Genomic DNA, 27,456 nt, shown 5'->3' on the forward strand with positions numbered 1-27,456 from the left:
TGCTTTCTCATAATCAAAGTTCATAATATAAAATTGAAATTTTTTACGACAAACAAAATTTCTGGTAAAAGTCCAGAACAGGGGTCGACTGCTAATACGCGTCCAAAAATATATAGAGAGGTGTCAAAAGACGCGTATTGACCTCGACATCAATCCGAAGGTTCGTAGATATTTGCAGTTGAAGTTTGCAATTTTAAGTAGCTGTTGTAACGGTGTACATTGAAAAAAAATTTTGTGTAAAAAGTGATTTTGGAACGCATTTAATTTTTATCCCACCGCATTGGTGGATCGGCCAGGAGTAATTTTTGATAAGCGCGGCCAAAGACCGCCAACGCAGAAAGGTGTTCTGCGCAAAAATACTATGGATGCCACCCCCGGTTTCGGAGGGGTCCGGGGTCATTTTTCGGTTTTTTCGTTAATAAACTTTGAACGAGTCAATATTTTTATTTTCGTTTGACACCTCTCACGATATTTTTGGACGCGTATTAGCAGTCGACCCCTGTTCCGGACTTTTACCAGAAATTGTCGTAAAAAATTTCAATTTTATATTATGAGAAAGTACAGGTCACCGTTTAAAAACTGTGTAGTCCACCCCTGTTCTAGAGTATTACCAAATTTCTAAATTTTTTTTTCAATATTTTTGTGTTCAAATTTTATTTTAAACTTCCTTCAGTGTTCTTTCAAGTTGTATGTCGGGGTTGATTCTGGATAGGTAATTTAACCTGTTACAGCACCCAGATGGAAGTTTAGCTAGAGTGACGCGCATTTCCCTAGGGAGAGTGAGTTCTTCCTCTGCTAGTTCTGGGAATTTTTCTTTGAGTACCGGATTTGTCGGGCAATTCCTGGCATAGAGGTCCGGACGCTTGTTTGTGGATATCACTGAGGATTTGTTTGTGCTTTTTTGCTTCATACGGGTCTGTTCTCAGGTGCCGTATTTCCTCATAATGTTTACGGAGATTACCACTTAGCCCCTGGGCTGTATAGCCTCATCAATCATATCTCTGTTGGGATGCCCAGATTTCTGGGTGTTCAACAGAAACTGTTTGGTTAGCATTTCATTTCAGTGTTGTTGTTGTTGTAGCGATAAATCGATATGGATTTTGATGGTCCTTCACCGGATATATATCAGGTATGTTCCGGTAACAAGCACAATTAAGGTACAAGCTCGACCATCTCGGGAACGATTTAATAATGACCTCATTAAACCTTCTAGGCCATACCACCAATAAATTTTTCTGAAGGACTTTTATTACAAAATAAATAACAGTTTGGGTCCCTGGCTGTAATTTTTATAGGTTTCGCCTTTTTTATTCCTGTAAAATTTGACGAAATATGCATCCTCATTGAACGAAGCTCTAAATATAATCTTTATCTGCTGTCTATGGAATATTTCAATAATTTTTCTCACGAAATGTTAAGATTCTGCAGTTTTTACTCAAAAATTATAAAAAAACGACAATAAAAAAGGAAGTGAATGAAGCAAACGCGACCCAGGAGCAAGTGAATATTTTGACAGCAAAAATGAGTGTTCGTGACACTTTGCGTCGCTATATAATACGAAAAATCGTAATACAATCATCTACAGTCACCTATAGTCACTGAGAGTCACCGAAGTGAATAAGTGCTCTTATATGATACGAATTTGGTTTCACTTAGGTGAAAGTGACTCTTCACGTCGCTTTGCGTTATACATAATAACGCCGTTAATATCCCGCAGAGGAGTTTACGGAATCACGATATTTTCTGGTTGGACTTTGTTAGAACTAATTACGCAACTAATGCTCCGATTTTTAGAGCTTTGAAAGAATTTAATTCGCTTATGAACCCTGAAAATCTTGATTTTTCCTCTACGAAGGATTTATTTAAACAAAGATTATATGAACTTTTACTTAGCTAATTAGTTTTTAAGTTAAAATAATAATGGTTGTTAATTTTTAGATGCTTTTTCTTCTTGTAATCTGTGTGAAAATTTTTAATATTTTCTAGATTAATATTGAAATAATTAAATAAATAAATAATTAGGTCAACTAGACTTTTAAAAAGTATTTGCAATGGATTAAATTTTGTTTCAATAATAATAATTGTTATAATGGGGAATTAGTTTGTTTTACTTTGGTTTGAGACACGGGAGTTAGTGGTAATGTATCGGGGCCTCAATAACGTCTATGAGACCAATGGTAGGGCGGGTACAGAGGCAGCAACCCATTATTGGAACAATGAGCTGCCATGCATAAAGGTAGGTATGTGTACCATATTGATGAAGTGTAGCATGCAAGTGCGTTGGTTGTTTTTTTTTTTTTTTTCTTATGCTAATATATCCCAGTGGGCAAACTAAATTATTCTGTTTGACCATTGACCGTGGAGAGTAGGGCTGTGCAGTGATCACGTTAAGGAATCCACGAAGATGAAGCTGCGGGCCTGAACGCCATTGCACACGCCGTGATCATTTCACCTTGCCACAAGCACTGCTGCTCTTTTGTCCGCGAATGTGCCTATCGCACTCTCAGTCAATGGATATCATAACAACATATAAACTATATGCCACCAATCTCTATAATTTTTTCAGACAACAATATATGCTATATTCGTAAGCATTCGTTGAAATTTGAAGCCCCTAGCTCTTAAATTGGGGCAGTAATTACGAAAAGGTTCGTATCTGAACAATCGATTATGGGGGATATATGCTATTTATACGACCGCTCGGCTCCATTTTTGCAGACAGCAATATGTGCAATATACAAAAGCATATGGTGAAGTTCTATGGAGGATATATGCTATAGTGGTCCGATCCGGCCGATTCCGACAAATGTCTAATCGGATACCTACATACACCCGCTCACCAAATTTTATCAGGATATCTCAAAAGTTGAGGGACTAGTTTGCATACAAACAGACAGACGGATATTGCTAAATTAACTCAGCTCTTCATCCTGATTATTTCGGTATACTTAATGGTGGGTCTATCTATTTTCCTTTAAGGACTTGCAATTTTGGGATTCGTGACGAAATTAATATACCATTTGCTTTTCATGAAAGGTATAAAAATAGGTAGGTACTTTGTGTGAGGATGCAAAGTTTCACTTTTTTTGTGGTCTGCATGTAAGAACTATGAATACGAATCACGTATTTCAACAATTAATGATGAAGCTTGATGAAATTTTAAGCTTCTAGCCGTAAAAAATGGGCAAAAATGACAGTTTATATGGGGTATATAATATATATACCACCGATCCCTATGATTTTTTCTGACAACAATATATGCTACATACGTAAGCATTTGGTGAAATCTGAAGCTTCTAGCTGTTAAAATGGGGCAGAAATTGCGAAAAGTTTCTTATCTGAAAAATCGGTTGTATGAAATTTATACTATATGTATATACCACCGAACTCTATGATTTTTTCACACAACAATATATGCTATATTCGTAAGCAATTGGAAAAATTTGAAGCTTCTAGCTGTTCAAATGGGACAGAATTTGCGAAAAGTTTCTTATCTGAAAAATCGGTTGTATGAGGTATTTACTATATATACCACCGATCTCTATGATTTTCTCACACAACAATATATGCTATATACGTAAGCAATTGGAGAAATTTGAAGCTGCCAGCTGTTAAAGTGGGGCAGAAATTGCGAAAAGTTTCTTATCTGAACAACCGGTTTTATGAAATTTATACTATATGTATATACCACCGAACTCTATGATTTTTTCACACAACAATATATGCTATATTCGTAAGCAATTGAAAAAATTTGAAGCTTCTAGCTGTTCAAATGGGGCAGAAATTGCGAAAAGTTTCTTATCTGAAAAATCGGTTGTATGAGGTATTTACTATATATACCACCGATCTCTATGATTTTTGCACACAACAATATATGATATATACGTAAGCATTTGGTGAAATTTGAAGTTTCTAGCTGTTAAAATGGGGCAGAAATTGCGAAAAGTTACTTATCTGAACAATCGGTTGTATGAGATATATACTATATACACCACCGATCTCTATGATTTTTTTAAACAACAATATACGCTATATACGTAAGCATTTGGTGAAATTTTAAGCTTTTAGCTGTTAAAATTGGGCTGAAATTATGAAAATATATGTATACCACATATATATTATATATATGTACTCTATATATACAGTGTACTCTCTTAAACGGACACCTAAGAGACTGCCAAATTTGTCCGCTTATGAGAGGTGTCCGCTTATGAGAAAAGTATTATTGATGAATGTTTAAACAGTTTAATTTCAAAACAAGAATATTAATACATACAAATAAGACTAAGTTAGGAGGTTCATAAAGCTTTGTTCATAAATTAAAAAATAAGTTTTGTGTACAAAATATTCAAAATAATAAATACTGATTTATCGACCTTTTCTTCTTAACTTTCCAGTTTGCTGGCTCGAGGTCTATGTTTTTCTTACAAACACTAATAAAAACACAAGTTTTTCGTTCTGCCAATATATTTCGAATTACCGTCTGTAATCGTCTTCAGGACAAACTAATAACAACATAAAGCATTAATATAATAAATAATTATCCCTACAACAAATTTAATAATATATATACATACATTTATTTACACGTTTGTACTGCTTAACGTGGAGTATAAACTCTTTTTTGATAACAAAAATCTGTACGCCTGTGCTACGTTCTCTACATCAGATTTGTAATTTATTCTCTTGTCTGTCGGTGTGTTGGTTATGTGCAGCATTTCTAATGTGAATCTCTTCTTGTTTTGTTTTTCTTGTTGGAGCACATAAGCTTCATCAAAGTTTGGTGAGTGTTCATTGCATGCACAGTGAACCATTAGGGCCGTTTTATGGTTCTGTGTTTGTTTACAATATTTAAAATCAGATTTATGTTGTCCTAATCTGCTTTTTAATTTTGATTTTGTATTTCCTACATAAAACTTGTTACAGGATTCGTTGGCATTACCTTAGCAAGGTATTTTATATATAATATTGCTTTTTTCCGCGGTTGGTATTTTTGACTTTGTTCTATTAAAAATGTGTTTTAGTGTGTTTACTAGTTTATGGGCTATTTTTATTTGGTTTTTTTTTTTGTAGCAATCTGATTTCGTAAGCCGCTCTGATAATTGTGGTACATATACTACTGACTTGAATATCTTTGGCTCGGCTACTATTTGATTTTGGGTTTCTAATACCATTCTTTTTATTAAAGAATTTATAATACTATCCGGAAAGTCATTATTTTTGAATATCACTCTAATTTCAGCCTTAATTTCTCTGTGGTAAGTGTCGTCAGATATTTGTAACATTCGTCGAATGCAGCCTCTCGCTGTATTAATTATCATCGTTTCTGGATGTTTAGAATTATAATTGATGATTCGTCCTGATGCTATAGGTTTCTTATAACACTTTAGCTTTATTTCGTTACCATGTCTTATTATGATTGATTCCAGGTACGCTAGTTTTCCTTCGTTTTCGAGCTCGGTAGTAAATCTAATATATCTGTTGAAAGAATTTAATACGTCAAGAGTGTTCTGTACCTCGTTTTCGTTTATAATTGCAAATATGTCATCGACATACTTTGTAAGTAGTCTCGGCTTTTGTCTAACTTTTTCCATCGAACTTTGAAGCAACTTATCCATAACAATATCTGCGATAACTGGTGACGTTGGCGATCTTATTGGTAATCCTCTTATTTGTGTGTATATTTGATCTTCGTATTTAAAGTAACGGTTTTCCTCAATACAAAATTTCAATATTTCCATGAACAGTTTTTTGGGTATTGTTGTAGGGATAATTATTTATTATATTAATGCTTTATGTTGTTATTAGTTCGTCCTGAAGACGATTACCGACGGTAATTCGAAATATATTGGCAGAACGAAAAACTTGTGTTTTTATTAGTTTTTGCAAGAAAAACATAGACCTCGAGCCAGCAAACTGGAAAGTTAATATTCAAAATAATTGTACGGAAAGTTATGTTGTGACGTTTTTTGAACCTTTCCAGGCAGCCGGGTGATGCATTAAATCGTCGTAATTTAGTCTCACTGCAATTTCTTTAGCTTTGCTCCTTATAAGTGTGCCTGACAGAGGAACGCTCTTATTTCAGCCTTCACAAACAATTCGTAGCACAATTTATCAATATTAAGGCCTTTGGGCTTCAGCAGACTCCTTTTTCTCTCCAGGTTGACGTAAGTGTCCAACAAACTTAAAATTTGATCTTTGTCTTTGATAATGCTAGCAGCTTGCGTTTTGCTGAACTTATATTTCTTTGCCAACTCTCGTACACTTAGTTTTTCTTTCTTATGAAGTTCAATGACATTAACTTTGTCTTTAATACTCAACACTACTTTGGGCATTGCGATTCACGTACGTACTCACACAAGAAGATACTAGCTACGTGTATGCAATAGGTACATACATTTTTATGTTTTTTACTGTATTGAAAACAGGTTCCTCGTATTTAGGGGATTCCCCTACATCCATGCACGTATTACTGAATAAGCAACAGATATACGAATATAGTAAAGAGTAAATGAAAAAAAGTATTGTAAGCTGTCCGGTTATGGGAAATTAAAAAGCCCTTTGGGGTAAAAAGCAAGTGCCCGCGTCCTGTAATGGGAGGGTTGTCTGCTCAAAAGGGAAAAACTTAAAAAATGCTTAAGGATTTTTTTGGTACTGAAAAAATTGTCCGTTTGTGAGAGGCGTCCGCTTAAGACAGGTGTACGTTAGGAGAGAGTACACTGTACCACCATATACATGTATACTATATATACCACCAATCCCTATGATTTTTTCAGACAACAATATATGCTATATACGTAAGCATTCGTTGAAATTTTAAGCCTCTAGCTCTTAAATTGGGGCAGTAATTACGAAAAGTTACTTATCTGAACAACCGGTTGTGGGGGATATATGCATATATACGACCGATCTCATCCATTTTTTTTAGACAACACTATGTGCACCAAAGCATATGGTAAGTTTGAAGTTTAAATATGATAAATTGAGGAAGATATGACAAAAATGCTCCTTTTCTGAAAAATCGGTTGTATGGAGGATATATTCTATAGTGGTCCGATCCGGCATATGTCTAATCGGACACCTAAATACACCCGCTCACCAAATTTTATCACGATATCTCAAAAAATGATAGATGATTTGCATACAAACAGACACACGGACAGACGGACATGGCTAAATCAACTCAGCTCTTCATCCTGATTATGTCGGTATACTAAATGGTGGGTTTATCTAGTTTCCTTTAATGACTTACAATTTTGGATTCGTGACGAAATTAATATACCATTTAATTTTCATGAAAGGTATAAAGATAGGTATATACTTTGTGTGTGGATGCAAAGTTCCAATTCTTTTGTGGTCTGCATGTTAAAACTATGAATACGGATCACGTATTCAACAATATATAACGTAAACGTAAGTATTTGATGAAATTGGATGAAATTTTAAGCTTCTAGCCGTAAAAAAGGGGCAAAAATGACAGTTTATATGGGGTATATAATATTGTAATGAATTTACTGATCTTCCTCTTATTTTCAAACTTCTACTAACGTTCGTATCGCTAAACTGTTGAATAAGTAATTCCAATATTCAGTAATGCAAAATGACCTTTATTAGAGTACTTCACAATAACACTTATACTTCGCAACTAATAGCGTGCTTAAATCAAACTGAATCTGCTTACTCAGTTTTCGCTCCTTTTATACTCTGTGCTGTGTCGTTCGCATACTTCTAGGCGTTTCTTCTTCTAGAATTAACTATTTGTTTACCAGCTATAAACTCACCAGCTATAACTACAAATGCACGTTTATAGCTTCTCATATGCGCGTGTATATGTGCGTGGTTCTTCGCCCGATGATTGCATACTTTTGTGAGCATCTCAGATATATGCATGGGTATGTGTGAGAACTACTGTGCTGATGATTGCATACTTTTGTGAGTATCTCTCCGCTGCTGTATGTACATATGTGTAGCCATAATGATAGATTTGTTTATGTAGATACAAGTGACAGTAAGTATCGGTTTAGAGATGATAGTATCCCTTAGTGTTGTTAATATTCATCACAATATATATACCACCGATCCCTATGATTTTCTCAGACAACAATAATTCCTACATACGTAAGCATTTGGTGAAATTTGAAGCTTCCAGCTATTACAATGGGGCAGAAATAGCGAAAAGTTTCTTATCTGAACAATCGGTTGTATGAGATTTATACTATATGTATATACCACCGAAATCTATGATTTTTCACACAACAATATATGCTATATACGTAAGAAATTGGAGAAATTTGAAGCTTCTAGCTGTTAAAATGGGGCAGAAATTGCAAAAAGTTTCTTATCTGAAAAATCGGTTGTATGAGGTATTTAGATATATACCACCGATCTCTATGATTTTTTCACACAACAATATATGCTATATACGTAAGCATTTGGTGAAATTTGAAGCTTCTATCTGTTAAAATGGTGCACAAATTGCGAAAAGTTACTTATCTGAACAATCGGTTGTATGAGATATATACTATATATACCACCGATCTCTATGATTTTTTTTAAACAACAATATACGCTATATGCGTAAGCATTTGGTGAAATTTGAAGCTTCTAGCTGTTAAAATGGAGCTGAAATTGGGAAAATATATATATACTACATATATATTATATATATGTCCGCTTATGAGGTGTCCGCTTATGAGAAAAGTATTATTGATGAATGTTTAAACAGTTTTATTTCCAAAACAAGAATATTAATACATACAAATAAGACTGAGTTAGGAGGTTCATAAAGCTTTGTTCATAAATTTAAGAATATAGTTTTTAGTACAAAATATACAAAATAATTGTATGGAAAGTTATGTTGTGACGTTTTTTGAACTTTTACAGCCAGCCAGATGATGCACTAAATTCGTCGTAATTGAGTCTCACAGCAATTTCTTTAGCTTTGCTCCTTATAAGTGTGCCTGAGAGAGGAATGCTCTTATTTCAGCCTTCACACACAATTCGTAGCACAATTTATCAATATTAAGGCCTTTGGGATTCAGCAGACTCCTTTTTTTCTCCGGGTTGACATCAGTGTCCCACAAACTTAAAATTTGGTCTTTGTTTTTGAAAATGCTAGCAGCTTGCGTTTTGCTGATCTTATATTACTTTGCCAACTCTCGTACACTTAGTTTTTCTTTCTTATGAATTTCAATGACATTAACTTTGTCTTTAATACTCAACACTACTTTAGGCATTGCGATTTACGTACGTGCTCACACAAGAAGATACCAACTACGTGTATGCAATAGGTACATACATTTTTATGTTTTTTACTGTATTGAAAACATGTTCTTCGTATTTAGGGGATTCCCCTACTTCCATGCACTTATTACTGAATAAGCAACAGATGTATGAATATAGTAAAGAGTAAATGAAAAAAAATGTTGTAAGCTGTCCGGTTATGTGAAATTAGAAAGCCCTTTGGGGTAAAAATCAAGTGTCCACGTCCTGTTATGTGTGGGTTGTCAGCTCAAAAGGGAAAAACTTAAAAAATTCTTAAGGATTTTTTTGGTTCTGAAAAATTTGTCCGTTTATGAGAGGTGTCCGCTTAAGAGAGGTGTCCGTTAGGAGAGAGTACACTGTACCACCATGCACATATATACTATATATACCACCAATCTCTATGAATTCCGAAAAGTTTCTTATCTGAAAAACCGGTTGTGGGGGATATATGCATATATACGACCGATCTCATCCATTTTCTTAGACAACACTATGTGCACCAAAGCATATGGGAAGTTTGAAGCTTAAATATGATAAATTGAGGAAGATATGACAAAAATCCTCCTTTTCTGAAAAATCGGTTGTATGGAGGACATATTCTATAGTGGTCCGATCCGGCAAATGTCTAATCGGACACCTAAATACACCCGCTCACCAAATTTTATCACGATATCTCAAAAACTGATAGATGATTTGCATACAAACAGACACACGGACAGACGGACATGGCTAAATCAACTCAGCTCTTCATCCTGATTATGTCGGTATACTAAATGGTGGGTTTATCTATTTTCCTTTAATGACTTACAATTTTGGGATTCGTGACGAAATTAATATACCATTTAATTTTCATGAAAAGTATGAAGATAGGTATATACTTTGTGTGTGGATGCAAAGTTCCACTTTTTTTTTTTTTGTGGTCTGCATGTTAAAACTATGAATACGGATCACGTATTCAACAATATATAACGTAAACGTAAGTATTTGATGAAATTGGATGAAATTTTAAGCTTCTAGCCGTAAAAAAGGGGCAAAAATGACAGTTTATATGGGGTATATAATATTATAATGAATTTACTGATCTTCCACTTATTTTCAAACTTCTACTAACGTTCGTATCGCTAAACTGTTGAATAAGTAATTCCAATATTCAGTAATGCAAAATGACCTTTATTAGAGTACTTCACAATAACACTAATACTTCGCAACTAATAGCGTGCTTAAATCAAACTGAATCTGCTTACTCAGTTTTCGCTCCTTTTATACTCTGTGCTGTGTCGTTCGCATACTTCTAGGCGTTTCTTCTTCTAGAATTAACTATTTGTTTACCAGCTATAAACTCACCAGCTATAACTACAAGTGCACGTTTATAGCTTCTCATATGCGCGTGTGTATGTGCGTGGTTCTTCGACCGATGATTGCATACTTTTGTGAGCATCTCAGATATATGCAGGGGTATGTGTGAGAACTACTGTGCTGATGATTGCATACTTTTGTGAGTATCTCTCTATGTACATATGTGTAGCCATAATGATAGATTTGGTTATGTAGATACAAGTGACACTAAGTATCGGTTTAGAGATGATAGTATCCCTTAGTGTTGCTAATATTCATCACAATATATATACCACCGATCCCTATGATTTTCTCAGACAACAATAAATCCTACACACGTAAGCATTTGGTGAAATTTGAAGCTTCCAGCTGTTACAATGGGGCAGAAATTGCGAAAAGTTTCTTATCTGAACAATCGGTTGTATGAGATTTATACTATATGTATATACCACCGAACTCTATGATTTTTTCACAAAACAATATATGCTATATACGTAAGAAATTGGAGAAATTTGAAGCTTCTAGCTGTTCAAATGGGGCAGAAATTGCAAAAAGTTTCTTATCTGAAAAATCGGTTGTATGAGGTATTTAGTATATATACCACCGATCTCTATGATTTTTTCACACAACAATATATGCTATATACGTAAGCATTTGGTGAAATTTGAAGCTTCTTGTTTCTTGTTAATAAAAAAAAGAAGACATACGATTTAATAATACACGAACTTTATTGAAGCAATGTACGAAAACGACTGTCAGCAAATTACAATGATAAAGAAGAAAAAATGAATAGCTTAAAGCACAATAGGCCAACCAATGCTGCTTGTGATTGGAAATTATCCCCAGCCATGGCGTTACCATACTATACCTAACATTTGTGACCAGTCAATTCCGATTGAACATCCTGCCCCCGTTGAAAGGATCCTTTCAATATCCTGATGGTAATGGGGCTAGTTTATGAACTGGTCGGCGAAGAATTCCCTTTGCTGTTTTAATTTCCACCACTCGGACCTTTTTGTGTGGACCTGGGATAACGTTCGTAATTCGGCCTAATTGCCACTGGTTAGATGGTATATTATCTTCATATAAAAGTACAAGCTGATCAAGTTCTACGTTAGCTTGGTCAGTTAGCCATTTGGATCGCTGCTGCAGCTCATGGAGGTAGTCACGCCGCCATTGTTGCCAAAACAGATTTTTTATATGGGTGATGCGTTGCCATCGTGATAAATATGATAGCTTGTTGGTGTCACAATTGGGTTCGGGTACGCTCCTAATCGCTTCACCAATGAGATAGTGAGATGGCGTCAAGACGCTTCCATCATTAGGATCGTTTGACATTGTTACCAATGCACGAGAGTTAAGAATGCCTTCTGCTTCAACTATTACTGTCAAGAGTTCCTCATACGTGAGACCACCTTGGGATAAGTATTTGGTAAAAAGTTGCTTTACTGATTTAACAGCAGCTTCCCAGAGCCCACCGAAATGCGGCGATCGCGGTGGGATAAAATGGAATTCGAAACCTGTGATGGACGAAAAGTCGGAAATTTCCTTTCGCCTTTGATCGCACAAGTAGCGATGGTAAAAATCTTGCAATTTGTTGTGAGCCCCCACGAAATTTGTTGCGTTGTCACAGTAAATTCGATGTGGAACGCCTCGCCGGTTTATAAATCGTTTGAGACAGTATTGTGGCGTTCCTTATGGAACTCCTTCAGAAAAATTGTTTTTGTGCGCACGCTAATGCACGCACGCACTTATCGAAAACCAAACACGTAGTTTAAGCTTAACTCTATGTACTTTTGTGTTATTCAGTTTTCGTTTGTAGTACAATAAATGTTTTTGAGTTTTTTAAAATTTGTATTTTAGTTTGTACACTTCAATTAAAATGTTTTAGTTCTCCAGACACTTACTTCGTGTTTTTCTTAACATGTCCAAAATTATAATAATGGCCGCCTTTTTCATTTGCCGACCTCCCCGTTTCCAACCTGTTTCAACACCTGTTGTCCATTCACAATAGACAACAGGGTTGCACCAAGTGGGAAACAGGGTAAGATAAGGCTGCTGTTACACCATCCCCCTTTTCGAAAAAAGTTTGAAGTCGACAAGTTGATCAGGTTTGTCGCTTCAACCTTTTTGGGTGGTTATTATTCATCCCGATTGGGAAAAAAATTAGGATAATTTTGAGCTTTGCGGCAGATCTACCTAGGCTAACTTGGCTAGTTTAACTAATTACATTTATTTATATTTTAAGCCTACATATTTACATATATGAATATTAATAGTTTATTTATTATTCTCTTTTTTTCTGTAAGTAGCTTATTTTATTTTATTAATTACATTTATCTGTGCTTAAGCCTACATATTTACATATATGAATATTAATAGTTTATTTAGTATTCTCTTTTTTTCTGTAAGTAGCTTATTTTATTTAATTAATTACATTTATCTGTGCTTTAAGCCTACATATTTACATATATGAATATTAATAATTTGTAAAAAATTGTTTGTAATTCAAATTCATTTAATAGGTTTTGTGTATTAACTTATACGTACATTCTCTATTTGTTTATTTTACTTACAATACGTATTGTTTCCTATCGTTTGACATATTTTTATTTAAATGTGCTTTTACTTAAATTAAGTATGGTTTTAGAGTATGAGAAATTTTGATTTAAATTTGCTTTATTACCGAAGTGAAAAATAAAAAAAAATTTTTTTTGACTATCTCAAAATGAAATTGGGTACATCCGATTGTATTTATCTAGGTACTCCTCTTATGCGGTTTTTATGTACCGTTTTGTATTTTTATTTTCGTTATCAAAAATGGTTAAGTTTACACCGTCTATACTTGTTACTAGGTATGGGCCCTGATATATGTTTTTATGTTTTTCCCGTGGTTCTTTTTGAACTAAAACCATATCGTTTATGTTTACTACCATTGGTTGTGCATTTTTGTCATATGCATCTTTATTCCTTATTTTGTGTTTTTCTACTAACTCTTTAGCCAAGGCGTGGCATTTTTGCATTCGGTATTTTACTTCTTTTGAATAATTTTCGATATTATAAATTGGTTCAATTCTTTCGTTCTTCAGTTCAGATGGCACAATGGCCTTTTTACCAAAAATTAATTCAAAGGGAGTAAGTTTATTATCGAATACCGTATTTGGCGTTGTGTTATGCCAAAACGTAAAATATCTCAAATATGTATCCCAATCATCAAAGGAATCATTGAAGTACGCACGTAGGTACTCGTTGAAAACTCTATGGTTTCTTTCGACAGTTCCTACGGTTTCGTGGTGATATGGTGTAGAAAAGTTGTGATCAATATTTAATAAACTGGTTAAATTTGCAAAAATTTCATTTTTGAATTCAGTACCTAAATCTGATTTAATGGATTTCATAACACCGTATATTAAAATGAAGCCTTCGAATAGTGCTGACGCGATGGTTTTTGCACTTTTATCAGGTATTGATATTGTAACTAAGTATTTTGTCAGATCGCAGGTTATGGTAAGCGCGAACTTATTACCATATCTCGATTCTGGTAATGGCCTATGGTATCAATTACGACAATGTCAAAAGGTTTATTAGGAGTAGGAATTAGGACGAGTTCTTCTTTATTTCCTATTTTCACTTTATTCAGAAGACATTTTTCGCATTTCCTAACATAACTAGTTATGTCTTTTGTCATGTTTTTCCAGTAAATTTGTTTCGTAATTTGGCGTATAATTTTTCGTTCCACAGTGACCTCCAGTGATGGGATCATTGTGATAAATTGCTAATAATTTTGATTTTTGTTCCTGATCAGTGATTGTTTCAATTGGATGCATTAAAATAATTTTTAAAAATTGTAAAAGCCTATTTCCTCTTTCTTTAAAATTTGTAATTGTAATATATTTGAAAATTAAATCGGTTTTTGGCCATTCTATTTCCTTAATATTGCGTTTTCCGGCTTCTTTTCTAGCCTCGAAAGTAAATTATCGAAATTCTTTATTTCGTTAGAAAATTCAAAATCAAGTAAAATTGTTCTTTTATGCTTTATATGCGCGCATATTCTTAAAAATTGTTTATTGTTTTTATCATGAAATATTTCTGATCTAATACGAGGAATTTTTTTTAAAGTTATGAGTGAATTTATCAAACACGTTTAATGTTTGTATGTTTTCAAATAAGTCTATATTTCCGGTAGAACTACATTTATCTTTTTTCTTACTCATAGCCCTAGTCTGAACTGCAAATATATTTTTGGTTGATTCTTTTATTTCGCCAATGGTTATGCGAGAAAGTGCATCCGCTCCTACATTTGATTTTCCCTTTATGTACTCTATTGTGAAATTGTATTCTGCCAACTCAAGTCTAATTCTAGAAAGTTTTGAAGATGGGTCTTTCATAGTGAATAAATAGACTAAAGGCCTATGATCTGATTTTACAATAAAGTGATTTCCATAAACGTATGGTCTGAATTGTTTAATGGCAAAATAAATATCTAATAGTTCTAACTCAATGATGGCTTTCTTTTGTTCTGCCTCATTAAAAGATTTTGACGCATAACATATGGGTAAATCGCTGCCTTGATGTTCTTGGCTGAGTATCGCTCCACATCCCGTCTTAGAAGCGTCTACTGTAATGGTGAACTCTTAGAAAAATCTGGGTATTGTAATATCTTTGGTGACATTAGGGATGCTCTTAGTGCATCAAAGGCTTTATCGCATGATTCGTCCCAGTTAAATTCTACTCTTTTCCTATTCAGTCTGTTCAGAGGTGCTGCCAGAGATGTAAAGTTTGGAATAAAGCGTCTGTAGTAGTTGGCAAAAGCTACAAACCTTCTTACAGCGTCCTTGTCTGTTGGCTTAGTATAGTTACGAATTGCGTCTCTTTTAGATTCGTCTGGTGACAGACCTTCAGCTGAGCATTTGTGTCCTAGGAATGTTACTTCTGGTCTTAGAAAATTGCATTTACTTGGATTGAGTTTAAGGTTGAATGATCTACAAGTATTGAATACTTTAGACAAATTTTTAATGTGATGGGATTCGCTACAGCCGATGACTATAATGTCATCTACATAAAGAAATGCTACATTAGGGGGTATTCCTGAAAATGCGATGGTCATCATCCTAGAAAACGAATTTGGTGCAATGTTCAGACCAAATGGCAATACCTTCCATCGATACGCTCCGCGATCAGTAGAAAATGAGGTTATATCGCGTGAATCTACGTGTAATGGTATTTGGTGGAATCCAGAAAAAAGGTCTAAGGTTGAGAAAAACTTGGCTCTGCCAAGATTGTCTAAAATATCATCGATTCGTGCTAATGGAAATTTGTCTGCTATTAGCTTCTTGTTAACTGCGCGAAAGTCAACACACATTCGGTATGCTTTTTTGCCATTTATTTTCTTTTTAGGAACTAAGATAAGAGGACTGTTGTAGTTAGAATAGCTTTCTTCTATTAAATCATTTTCTAATAATTTTGTAACCTGTCTGTTAATTCTTCCCGCTGTGAATAGGGTAGACGATAGTTCTTTATATACACTGGTTCGTTGTCGGTTAACCGCAATTTCTGCTCATAAAAATTATTTAAAGTCATTTTATCGTTGTCAAGCGCGAATATGTCAGCATATTGTATGCATAGATCTAAAAGTTCAGATGGTGCATCTTTTGGAATTTGATCTTTTAAAATCGAAGTTATTTCGTTAATTCGCTTCTCATCTGACTTAGTTTTGTCGATTACATAGACGTGATAATTAGATAAGTTTTCTGTTTTAATAGAGTTTTTGTTTACGAATTGTACATCACTTGTGGTATTGATTAATTTTATGACTGGGTTATTGGAGTTTGTAATGCATCTTGCGGTAAATACGCCTTTTTGTATTTCTTGAGATTCAACGAAAAGTGGAGTTGTTGAGTGACCTAAGTCGGAAATTCGAAAAACTTCGCATCTTGGTGGTATGACACACATATCTCTTTCTGTTCCGTGTAGGATTGGCATAATGACTTTTTCTTTATTTGCCCAGAATGAGATGCTACTATTTGAATAATTAATTACACATTTATTATAATGAAGAAAATCTTTACCCAGTATACCGTCTGATGGGATATTGAAGTCATCTTTTACCACATGTAAGCTGTGTTCGACTAGATTATTCGAAAAATTTAGGTTTATGTTTATTTTACCCAAAGTAGCAACAGAATCTGATGTAACGCCAGTGATATTCACTATTTCGTCATAGTTAATGGGAATGCGCTTATTTAAGCTAGAAATTTTAATTAGCGAAATATCAGCTTGTGTATCTAGTAAAAATGTACATAATTTGTTAGATCCGGTTATATGAGTTTCGATAAAATCTGAGTAGTTTAGGTTTAGACAAAAAATATTTTTAATATTTATTCGTTTATCTCCTCGTCCCTCAGTGTTCGCTGCTGAGGGGCGTCCAAGTTTAAAGAGCGAACGTTTGCATTATTTCGCGTATTTGAACTTCCGGCGTTAGTATTGGTTCTGTTTTCTAGCCTATTTTGACTGTTGCTAGTATTACGCGAGTTACTATTGTTTCGATTGTCGTTGTTTTGCCTATAGTTGTTGTTTTGCCTATTTTGATTGTTATTATTGTATCTAGCGTTATTATTGTTGTTGTACCTATTGAAATTATTATTGTTTTTGAACCTGTTGAAATTGCTATTGTTGTTGTATCTATTATTGTTATTGTAGTAGTTATTGCCTCTATTGTTATTGCGAAAGTTGGGTTGATTGTTAAACCTTGATCGAAAAGCTAATACCTGCCTTTCTGTAGCCTGATTGTTTTGTACGACTATCATTTTTGCTACGACGTCTTTTGCGTCACTAAAGGAGGTTGATGCGAGAATTGATTTGACTAAGTCTGAGAGCGTATTTAGCCTACAGACGTTTACTGACTGTTCGACTGCCATCTCGTGCGCTTTGTCTTTTGATATTCCCTCGATAATTAGAGACCTCTCTAAAGCATCAGATAATTCCTCTACTCGTTTAGCAAACTCGGTTAAATTATTGTTCGTAACTTTAGTGAAGCTATTTTCCCTGCAACGACTTTTGAATTGTCTGGCTTTATTCGACTTTTAAGAGCATCTTTAATTTCTTGGATAGATGTTATATTTGTCGGAATTGCTTCTCTTGCTTTCCCTTCGAGCTTCGATTTAACCAATAAAATGAAAGTTGGCACAAGATCTGGATCTATACATCCTTCTACTAGTTCAATTTTATCTATGAAGGAGTCTAGCGCTAAGGGGTCACCGTTATAGTTTTCCCTAAATAAAGGCGCCCACGACCCAATAAACTGTCTCTTTTGCTCTGGTGTAGCCATTATTGTTGGTTCTAGAAAACTAGTATGAGATTGGTTGGAATTTGAGAAAGTTGTTAAAAGCCCTAAAGAGTTGTTTGATGTAACGACTGGGTTATCGAAACCACAGAAGTTTTCTTGTAATGAAATATTTTCGGTATGAGGTAAAAAACAACTTTGTTCACCGATACGAGTGTCGAGTGTTTCCGGCTTTGATGAGTCAGAGAATTCCTCTTCTTCCTCAAATTCGATTTTGTATGCGTCGAAGGATTCTTTTTCTTCCCGATCCGTATCTGATATAAAAGTGTTATCTTGGACTAAGTCGATGTAGTTGGTTGGTACTTTAATTGTGAAGTTGAGTTTTGTAAAACATTTAATTAATTCTTCCCTACAACGTGATAAACTTTTATTCACAGCAATTGGCCTAGGTCGGTTTTCAAAATGCCCGTTTGCCTCTATTAAAATGTTATTATAAGACTCAATTAAAGATTTTTTATATTCATCTAACTTCTCTTGCCTTGTCGGTAAAGAACGACCTGTATGTAAAACGCGTTTTCTAATTTTAAAGAAATTTTCTCTCAATTCTTTGAATTTTGTTTCGAAATTTGACATTAGCAAAAGGAAGGCTTTTTTTTTTTTTTTATTTTAAAAGGAAGGCTCTTACACTTGCAGCTTTGTATGCTATCCAAGCATTAAGAAATTTTAATGAAAAGAAGGTTGAAATGATTTTATAATCTAATTCGAGTTGTGAAAAAGTTGCAAGTTTGAGGTATGAATATCAACGAATTTGAATGAAAAAGAAATTTGGAATGGTTTTAGAATTTTAAATTGTTTGAGTTCTGAATAAGGACAAATTTGAATTGAGAAGATATTTGAAATGGTTTTGTAACCTGTATTGTATTAACCTAAATTGAATTGTTGCTGCGGATTGAGACATGAATGTGAACAAATTTAAGTTGAAAGTGAATATGAAATGGTTTTATCACCTAAGTTGAATTAATAAAAGTGGCAAGTTTGTGTTATGAATGTCAATTTTAATTGAAAAGAAATTTAGAATGATTTTATAATCTAATTTGAATTTTGTATTGAATGTTGAAGTAGAATTAGTGAATTGAATAAATTTGACATTATTTGAAGTTGGAGTCACTTGAGAGACAGCTGGGTTGTATTCCCTGTGAACAATGAATAAAAAAAAATTGTTTATACCGGGTGTGCTACCATATACGGTATATAAGAGAGAATCCTGATCTATATTTCCAATTTTCCAAGACAGTATTAATTTTAGACGTGATATGTTTATTGCAATTTAGTATTTATTACAATATTGTTTAACGTGACGGCCGCACCGTTGCACAAAAAGTATTAAATTTTAATATTTAACGTGTCGGCCGCACCGCTACACAGCAAAATGTGGAGTATGAATTGTAAAAATTTATTAAATTTTCATCATTATTTTACGTGTCGGTCGCACCGTTTCACCAAAATGTTTTGTTTGTTGTTTTTTTTTTTTTTGTATTGTGAGTTAATAAAGTTTTCGATGTATTAAATTTTTACGGTTTGTTAAAGTATTTCAAAGTATTTGATATGTTCAAAATTACTTAAATCTTCGCACAATGTAATATGTATATGCATATGTCTTTCCTTTTTTTTTTCTTAAATGCCTCGCTCTTAGACACAATTTATGTAATATATGCATATACATACTCACCCTATAAAAATTTATTGAAAGTATATATGTGTAAGGCCAATTTCGTTTATCCGATTTGTGTCAAAAAAAAAATTTTTTGAAAGTCGTAGATACTTTAAAGTGATGCAAAAAAAAAAATTCAAAATGTATGTGTATCAATCTTGTTTCGGTCTACATCTATTACATATATGGGATTATCGGAAACTACTTTAATTGACTAATAAACTTGAGAATATCCATTTCACTTTAATTTTGGACGATGTTAAAAGTATGTATTTTTATTGTATGTATTCACGTTTGATTTAGACTGATTATATTTCAAGCTATACACATTATTGTTGCAAATCTAAATTGCTTTACTTATGAAAATTTAGAGTTATTATGTATGAAAATATTATAAAAATTGGCAAAGTTGAAGAAACAACCGATATTGCGGTTAGGTTTTAAGAATTTTTCCGGAAAATATAGATTTGAGGTTGATCGAATTTGAAAGAAATTTTAAGTATTTTTGCGAAAAGTATTGATTTGAAATTGACCGAATTTAAAGGTATTTTAAGTATTTTTGCGAAAAATATTGGTTTGAGATTGACCGAATTTAAAGGAATTTTAAAAATTATATCGAAAAATATTTATAAGAAAAATTATGTATACATATGTATTTCAAAAGCAACTACATATTACATCTCAAACATACATTCATACTGCAAGCTACGCCTCACCATACGCTTTCACCGCTGCTGCTGTTCTGCTGCTGCCGTCATCACTTCGCTGCTTACAATTTTTGTTCAGCTTCCTTGTGCAGCTGCTATTTGATGTGCCGTTATTTATAGTGGCTTCGCTTGGTTCGGGGTGCCGTACATTGCCTTGTCCCGTTATGTTGGGTACAGTTTCCCTTCAATTTGTATGCCGAAACCTCTGTATGTGTTATATTTTTTTGTAGGTTTTTGTATTTTGTATTTTTTTTTGTAAAGATTTTTGTGTTTTATATTTTTTTTGTAGATTTTTGTATTTCATATTCTTTTGTAGATTTTTGTATTTTATATTTTTTTGTAGATTTTTACATTTTATGTTTTATATATTTTCACCAATTGCGCTGCCTTACGAAGGTGGCCTGGTGCTCCATCCTACAATAAATTTGGCAAGCTGCCTCACGGTCGCCATGTGGCGTTCCTTATGGAACTCCTTCAGAAAAATTGTTTTTGTGCGCACGCTAATGCACGCACGCACTTATCGAAAACCAAATACGTAGTTTAAGCTTAACTCTATGTACTTTTGTTTTATTCAGTTTTCGTTTGTAGTACAATAAATGTTTTTGAGTTTTTTAAAATTTGTATTTTAGTTTGTACACTTCAATTAAAATGTTTTAGTTCTCCAGACACTTACTTCGTGTTTTTCTTAACAAGTCCAAAATTATAAAAATGGCCGCCTTTTTCATTTGCCGACCTCCCCGTTTCCAACCTGTTTCAACACCTGTTGTCCATTCACAATAGACAACAGGGTTGCACCAAGTGGGAAACAGGGTAAGATCATAAGGCTGCTGTTACAGTATATAAACGCATCGGCACTTAAATCGGAAACTAATTCCATATGTATTGCTTTCGTCGAAAAGCACACAAAGATCGCCACATAGGTTTTATAGGGAACTTTACTCCTGATACGGTAACTGGTAAGGAAAGGTCCACAAAAATCCACTCCGCAAATATAAAATGGCCGCTCTGTATGAAATCGGTCCGCTGGTAAGAGTCCCATGATTTGTTGTTGCAATATTGGTCTATATTTGAAGCAATGAACACATTGTCGCACAACCTTGCATACCGTTTCTCTAACCCTCACAATCCAAATGCGCTGTCGGAGCAAACCTAATAGACCCTTCGGTCCAGCGTGAAGATTTGTGCGATGTAAGTGCTCTATATAGAGGATTATGAAACGATGGTCGTGAGGCAGTATTAGCGGGCATCTTGCTTCTATTGGAATAGGTGCTTGCAACAACCGTCCGCCTACTCTAACGACGGTGTGCATCTTCTTAAATATTTGCAGTTGGCACAAGAGTGGCGACAGTTTCTGAAACGATGGAGGTATATTTTTATTGTTCTCTAATGCATTAATTTCTGAAGAGTAGAAATCGCATTGTAAGGTTACGGCAACAAAATTGAATGCATTATTGAGTTCCGCAGCAGAAATGGGTTCTACATCTTGTATTTGCATCTTTCTTTGCGGTGGAACTGTGTTATATACGCGATGAATAAATGCTATTATGCGAAGGATGCGGATGTATGAGGAATTTCGATTGACGATATCATTTACAATGTGTGTTATGTGATTTGTTTTATAGCATTGAGTTCGTTTGTGCTTACGCTGCTCTTCCACTGGTACGTCGGTGACGACTACCAGCTCCGGCCAATGTCTTGACTCCTTACTAAGGAATAATGGGCCAGAAAACCATATTGTGCTACATAAATCAGCAGCACTGCAGCCGCGTGAAATTAAATCGGCCGGATACGATGCCCTGCGAATGTTCCTGGATTTCCGAGACCCGGTTGGCGACAAATGAAGTAAGCGTCGAGGAATAAGTTTTTAACCACTGAAGGACCGTGGTTGAATCCGCCCAAAAATATACTGTGTTAATATTCTGCTTGAGGTTCACTTCAAACTTTTTCCATGTTCGTATTAAAAGCAATGCAGCGCACATCTCCAACCTTGGTACAGACTGTGCCTTTGCTGGAGCTACTTTGGACTTGGCAATAAGCAAATTAATTTTATACGTACCATTGTGCCAAATTCTGGTATAAATGCAGCATCCATAAGCTCGCTCAGAGGCATCTGAAAACCCGTGCAGTTCGCCTCTCTGTGACGGTGAAGTAAATGCGTAGCGAGGAACGGAAATTGTGTTTATATTAGGTAGATCATCTTCTATGCTAGCCCATAAATCGGAAAGTGGCTTGGGCACTTCCTCATCCCATGAGGCACCGTGTAACCAAAGTGCTTGGAGAAGCATCTTGCATCGAATTACAATTGGACTCAAAAGCCCTAGTAAATCATATATCTTTGCTGTCTTTGAAAGAATCAAACGCTTTGTAGTATTCCTGTGGGGTTCGTCATTAAATTGGAAACAAAATTGATCTGACCTTGGTTTCCATAACATTCCCAGTGTACTAGTAACGCCGCTGGCCAGCTGAATGGCTACCTCATCTGAGTTCGTGAAAAGTTCAATGCAGTTGCTGTTCCATTTAGCGAGTTCGAGTTTGGCCATCGCTAATAACTGGGTTAATTCGAATTTGCGTTGCTTTAACTCCTCTAGAGTATCGGCGCCTGTAAGGACATCGTCTACATATAGATCGGATTTAAAAACGTGTGCGCCAAGAGGATAAAGATTGCCATACGTTTCCGCAATAAAAAATAAACTGCGGATTGCTAGGAACGGTGCTGAAGGCGTTCCATATGTTATAGTATTTAATTCATAGAACTGTAAAGGAAGATGTGGTTCATCCCTCTATACAATTAGTTGAAATTGTCTGTCCTTCGGTGACATCCCGAACTGGCGATACATTTTACAAATGTCAGCAGTTAATGCATGTTTGTAAAGGCGAAATTTAAGCAAAGTTGTTATGAGTTCGGGCTGGATCGTTGGACCTACCATAAGTAAATCATTGAGGGATACGTTAGATGAGGTTTTTTGAGATGCGTCAAATACGACACGCAATTTGGTTGTTACATTTGTTGGGCGAAGCACAGCATGATGCGGTATAAAATAATGATTTGGACTGATGTCGACCTCACTGATCGGAGACATGTGCCCAAGTGCGGCATACTCCTTCATAAACTCGGTGTACGATTTTCCTAACTCTAAGTCTCTTTTGAAACGGCGTTCTAGAGATATAAACCGCCTGTAAGCATTCTGAAACGAATTGCCAAGTGCTTTAGGTGAGCCAATAAATGGTAGGGAAACCTGAACCCGATTATCTGCTGTGTACGTAACATTTTTGACGTAATGGGCTTCGCACGCCACATGCTCTTCAGAGAGTTGTTGCTCTTGTTTATACTCTTCGATTTCCCAAAAACGTTGTAGTTGGGCGGATAAGTCAGGTGAAGATAGTGATTTCGTAAAGTAGCATGCATTCGACCGCAAGGTACTGTGATTCTCGTATTTCCCACCTACTATCCACCCTAGAAGAGTATTAACTATAAGGCATTGATTCCCATCGAGAGACAATTTTCCTTCATCGAGAAATTCGAAGAAAATGTCTGTTCCGATAAGCAGATCTATTTTATGTGGCTTAAAAAAAATAGGGATCCGCCAAATTGACGTTTGGAGGAAATTCTAAACTTTTTGTATCTATATATTGGCTAGGCTGTCTTGATGATATCGTATTGACAACCGCAAACTCTGCAGTACAATTAAAATTTGAAAACCGTGACTGAATCGTGGTTTCTACCTTAGTGGATACTCTTTCGCTAGCGCCTGCGATCCCTGCTACTTCCTGATTGAAACGAATTTGATGTAGACGTAAACGCTTTGCAGTTTCAAGCGTTATAAAATTCAGCTCAGAGCAAGAATCCAATAAGGCACGAACTGGTTGGAAGATTCCGCAAGCATCCTTAATCAAAACGATTGCTGTTGGAATGATAGAGCAACCAGTAGCCCGTGCCAATAATGTAGTAGGTGTTTGCGATGTAAAATTTTGGTTGGTTGGTTGGTTTGATCCGGACTTCCATGCTGGAGCTGAACCAGAGTGCGAAAACGAAAAGGTCGATAAAGATGAAAGAGGTGTCTCTCCAGATGAAGGCACTCTATGTAGCAATGTATGGTGCAAAGTGTTACACACCCGGCATCGCGTTTGTGATGGACACTTAGCGACCACATGACCTGTACCCAAACAATTAATATATAGGGATGATAGCTTAGCTAAGTCAAATCTCTGGGCCACACTCATTTTGCGAAATTTCATACATCGATGCATGAGATGGTCGCCTGCTTGGCAACATACACATTTTGATTTGGAGGTGACGAACGCTTTTGATTTGCTTACTTTCGAATTGGGAATGTGATTAGCCACGTCAGGGGAGCGCTTATTCCAACTCTCGAGAAGTTGACAACGATGGCTTAGATTAGTGTAACACTTTTCAAACGATGGTAGTTCTTTAAATTCTTGGCGTTCATCATAAGCCTTTTTTGAGTCAGCATCTAACCTGGTTAAAATAATATCAATTAGCAACGCTTCCATTATGTCCTTCTCGGAGCCAGTCGATAATAAAGCCCTTTTAATAGAAGCAACGTTGTCGATAAGTGATCGGAAAGCGATGTGATCGCCTTTATTCATTGATGGCAACGTGTGTAGAATCTTTATATGTTCAATAAAAATTAGTATTTTATTGTCAAAGCGCTCTTTTAATCTTTGCAGTGCTCGCTGATAGTTTGCTTCGGTAACGTCAAATGGTTCAATAACTGCTCGCGCAGCCCCCGACAAGCAATCAAGGAGATAATTAAATTTGTCAATTTGTGATAAGGACGAGTCCTCGTGTACCAACGACTCAAACGTATGTATAAATCGAGAATATTCTGTGTACTTGCCGTCGAATTTCGGCAACTTTAATTTCGGCAAGCGATGTGAAGAAAGCGTAGGGGTCGTTGTATTAAAATAGCTTAATTCAGCGCTGCTTGATCGACGTGCTTTGTTCAAGAATGCTAATAATTTTGACTTGGTCGTGATGAAGAGTTCCTCTAAATCACTGCGGCCATTGTCTGTAAAGCAAAGTTTTTCAATTTGGGTTTGTATATGACATACTTGCTTGAAATATGATTCCAATATTTGCAATTGGCACTCTAGAATCGTGGCGTCAGCTGTAGCACCTTCCCTTTCAATTTTAGTTTTAAGGTTTGTGATATTCCGCTTCATTGAACTGCGTTGTTGACATAGCGGTGGCAATTCCACCGATGTATCATTGGTATCATCGTCCGTCGGCATGTTGCCGGCTTTTAGATCTCAAAAATTGTGTGTTGATTGTTGTTTCCTCAAATTTATATAATTTGCAAACTGCTTGTTCCCGTATGAAGGTAAAAAACAAAACGTGCACACGGACTGAAGCCAAAGTAAAGCACCAAAAAATAAAACGGAGATATGGTGTGATATTTTTCGCTGAAAACAGAACTTTTCCCTTATTACCGTATTAAGCAAAAACAAACCGTGCGAATGCGATTGAGGGCAATGTAAAGAACCGCAATATAAAACAATATGCTTGCGATTATGTGCGTAGGCTGTGTTCAGGCAAATTCAGCAATAATTACGATATATATGTACATATACTCAGAAAACCAAACAGTGCAATATAAAGAACCGCAATATAAAACTATATGCTTGTGATTATGTGCGTAGGCTGTGTGTATTATACCAATGCAGCACTAATTACGATATGTATACGAGAACATGTACTGCTCTGTATATTAAAATTTGAGGCTCCAAATTGTTCTCTTCTCCATGTACTCCACTTTGTTTGTGTTCTTGACGGCAGCGAGCACCTTTATATGTATAGTTGTATTTTGTTTTTTATAACGAAATGCTTGCTTCACCGTCCTGTCACGGTCGCCAATGTTTCTTGTTAATAAAAAAAAGGAGACATACGATTTAAGAATACACGAACTTTATTGAAGCAATGTACGAAAACGACTGCCAGCAAATTACAATGATAAAGAAGAAAAAATGAATAGCTTAAAGCACAATAGACCAACCAATGCTGCTTGTGATTGGAAATTATCCCCGGCCATGGCGTTACCATACTATACCTAACATTCGTGACCAGTCAATTCCGATTGAACACTTCTATCTGTTAAAATGGTGCACAAATTGCGAAAAGTTACTTATCTGAACAATCGGTTGTATGAGATATATACTATATATACCACCGATCTCTATGATTTTTTTAAACAACAATATACGCTATATGCGTAAGCATTTGGTGAAATTTGAAGCTTCTAGCTGTTAAAATGGAGCTGAAATTGGGAAAATATATATATACTACATATATATTATATATATGTCCGCTTATGAGGTGTCCGCTTATGAGAAAAGTTTTATTGATGAATGTTTAAACAGTTTTATTTCCAAAAGAAGAATTTTAATACATACAAATAAGACTGAGTTAGGAGGTTCATAAAGCTTTGTTCATAAATTTAAGAATATAGTTTTTAGTACAAAATATAAAAAATAATTGTATGGAAAGTTATGTTGTGACGCTTTTTGAACCTTTCCAGCCAGCCAGATGATGCACTAAATTCTTCGTAATTGAGTCTCACAGCAATTTCTTTAGCTTTGCTCCTTATAAGTGTGCCTGACAGAGGAATGCTCTTATTTCAGCCTTCACACACAATTCGTAGCACAATTTATCAATATTAAGGCCTTTGGGATTCAGCAGTTTCTTTTTTTCTCCGGGTTGACATCAGTGTCCCACAAACTTAAAATTTGGGCTTTGTTTTTGAAAATACTAGCAGCTTGCGTTTTGCTGATCTTATATTACTTTGCCAACTCTCGTACACTTAGTTTTTCGTTCTTATGAATTTCAATGACATTAACTTTGTCTTTAATACTCAACACTACTTTAGGCATTGCGATTTACGTACGTGCTCACACAAGAAGATACCAACTACGTGTATGCAATAGGTACATACATTTTTATGTTTTTTACTGTATTGAAAACATGTTCTTCGTATTTAGGGGTTCCCCTACTTCCATGCACTTATTACTGAATAAGCAACAGATGTATGAATATAGTAAAGAGCAAATGAAAAAAAATGTTGTAAGCTGTCCGGTTATGTGAAATTAGAAAGCCCTTTGGGGTAAAATTCAAGTGTCCACGTCCTGTTATGTGTGGGTTG

The 27,456-nt window shown here is 35.1% G+C and overlaps 1 protein-coding gene across 1 annotated transcript in view; it reads left to right on the forward strand.

Moving 5' to 3' along the window:
- LOC137234912 (paired box protein Pax-5-like) overlaps nt 1-27,456 on the forward strand; it is a 2,462,599-nt gene that overhangs the window by 1,605,711 nt on the left and 829,432 nt on the right. The window lies entirely within an intron of this gene.

This window comes from Eurosta solidaginis, chromosome X (assembly GCF_040869045.1).
Source record: "Eurosta solidaginis isolate ZX-2024a chromosome X, ASM4086904v1, whole genome shotgun sequence".
Classification (NCBI taxonomy): Eukaryota; Metazoa; Arthropoda; class Insecta; order Diptera; family Tephritidae; genus Eurosta; species Eurosta solidaginis.